The sequence below is a fragment of the Pseudochaenichthys georgianus genome, chromosome 13 (genome assembly GCF_902827115.2).
Source record: "Pseudochaenichthys georgianus chromosome 13, fPseGeo1.2, whole genome shotgun sequence".
In the NCBI taxonomy this organism is placed as follows: Eukaryota; Metazoa; Chordata; class Actinopteri; order Perciformes; family Channichthyidae; genus Pseudochaenichthys; species Pseudochaenichthys georgianus.
In genome coordinates this window covers 590739-593205 of record NC_047515.1, presented here as the reverse complement: position 1 = coordinate 593205, position 2467 = coordinate 590739, and the positions used below count along the sequence as shown (strand labels likewise).

The 2467-nt window shown below is 31.5% G+C and overlaps 1 long non-coding RNA gene across 1 annotated transcript; it reads left to right on the top strand.

Annotated features, from left to right (window-relative positions):
• Positions 1-1201: 1201 nt before the first annotated feature.
• Positions 1202-2188, top strand: LOC117457176 (uncharacterized). The gene is made up of 3 exons (XR_004553314.2): positions 1202-1253; positions 1696-1769; positions 2107-2188. It is a non-coding gene; the product is annotated as an uncharacterized lncRNA (long non-coding RNA).
• The last annotated feature ends 279 nt before the right edge of the window (positions 2189-2467 follow it).

Genomic DNA, 2467 nt, shown 5'->3' with positions numbered 1-2467 from the left:
AAGCAGAGAGGCATATTTTACAACCGAAAATCAGACTGTAATATTGTTAATATGAAGAATTTAAACTCATAATCCAGACTAAAAGCAGCACAGTTGCTGCTGACAAAAAAAACCTTACTGTGTGAATGTTTAAATTAATAGGACTGCTCTATGAAGGGCACAAGTAGATATAACCTAATAACATTTGTGTATTTGGATAATTTAATGTGTTGGTAACATGTAAGTTGATATATGATATGTTAATATATTTAAATAAATAAATATAAAATAATTTATATATCCCCATTTGAGAAAGCATGGCTTTTATGGCAGTTCTAGTCTTAGTCTTTCAGCTGCAACCCTGCGGGGTTAAAAATATAACTAGGCCTGTACAGAATAGAGGAAAGCTTTGAAACCCCATTCTTAATGTTGATACTTCAATACTAAATCATATGAATACTATGCAGCTTTTATATCTTTTTTTGTTTATTTTGCATAATATCAGATAAGAATGATGCTTCACTAATATTATTAGTATTATACTTTTAAAACAATAAAATTCCACTGTTGGCCGCGTAGTATCGTTTTTTGACTCGTTTCAACCATTCACTTTTAACTCCAGTGTTGTAAAGCCCAGAAGTCAAGAAAAAATGTCACAACATGTTTTATCCAAGCAAATATTCAGCTTCAATCTCTATTATATTATTATTATATTTTGGGCGAAACAAGATTTTCTCTGCGCTCTAAACATGTTGATGTTAGATGATGACCAGTGTTGGACACTTTTAAAAGGTAACAGGTTACAAATGACTAGTTCCTATATATATATCTTTCTCTAGTAACTTCCTAACCCTGATGATAACAGTGAAGCTACTTCTAAGGAGTTGTACAACTAAGTGAACATTACTAAAGGTTAAAAATAAACCCTTAAGGGCCATCTACACCAACAACAATAAGCAAAACGATGAGCGGTATCTCTTTAAATCGGGGTGCCAAGCATGCGTAGCACACTAGCTGTTTTGGAGCCAGGTGAAATGAATTATTGATGACTTTTTACTGCTGTTATGATATGAATATTAAAAATAAGAAACATTTCTGGTAAGTCTTGACAATTAGCCAAATGAACAGTGCTGTTTTAAACTAAATGATATATTTTAAACAGTAACATCAAGTGTACAGTATAATAACAGCTCTTCACAAAAGCTTTTCTTTCATCTCAACAGACGTGTCTCCAAGGAAGAAGCTCAAGAAGAAGAACCCCCAACACTTTGAAGGTTATTTAGCTTCAATTATAATTGGGATTAGACAGTAAAGACACTAGCTCTAGTATATTTTCTCTGTATAGAGAAGTGTTAAAAATGTCAACTGTTGTCTTTTCTAAACAAATACTTTTGAGGGCATTTTTGTTTTACAACTATTTATCAATAAAGAAACAATTTTTTTTTAAAAATCATCATTTGTTTCACGGTGGTGGACGAACGACTCACCACAGTCAAATATATATATATTTTAAACAATATGTTATGATTGTCCTTTTTTGTAAAGTTTTTGCAGTTTTATATAAACAGTTGACATGTTCAAATAATTGTGGAAATATAATTTATGAGAATAAAAGCAAACTGAAAGTGATTTTATAAATTACAGATCAAATTGTGCAAAAGTAACATTAACATCTATAAGGTCAAAAAACGAGTATACATTATTTTGCTCTTTCAGAATGCAGCCATAAGATCGTGGGAGGAGAGCAGTACTACCCAGTGAAGACTGTAGTAAAAACCAAAAGGCAAAAGGTTTGTTCGTCATAAATAGAGGTCACTGTGTCAGTTAATATAATGTACATCTAAAGCATGCTACAGACACACTTTTGGGATTTGAATGCAACATAACTTACATCTTTTTGCTTGAAATGGTACAAATATTTTCGATCATTTTTTAGGGGAAGCAAATGCAATTGGTGGAGTGGGAACCTTGTTCCACGTGGTATGTAGTATTTTAAATTGCACTGCAAATGTACCAATAACTAATTAGTCTAAGCATTTGATTACCATTTTTATCTGACAGAGGTGTAACATATATTGCCATATTTTGAATTATGTTCATGGCTGATATCTTTACAATGTATTACAGTGGGAAGAAGTGGCCCCTACAGTGGGTGGAGAAGGACAATACCACAACAGAGGAACAGCAGGACTGATAATTGCACGTGTTGTCAAAACCGTTGTGCTGCTTGACCCTATTTTATCTGTTTTGATTGTTTTTTTGGGTTATATGCCTTTCTTTGCTACCGTTATTGTATATACTTGCTGAATGTTACTTTGTAATAAAAAATTATGTTATTCAACTGAAAAACCTCAAAGCCTTTTGTTTTTATTGTAAAATTGTTTTTTCATTTTCATACTTGTATAATTTCTTCTTCAAATAAAAATGAAATAATAATTTAAAATCACTTGATGGACATCAACAAAATATATAAATAAACAACTTGAAA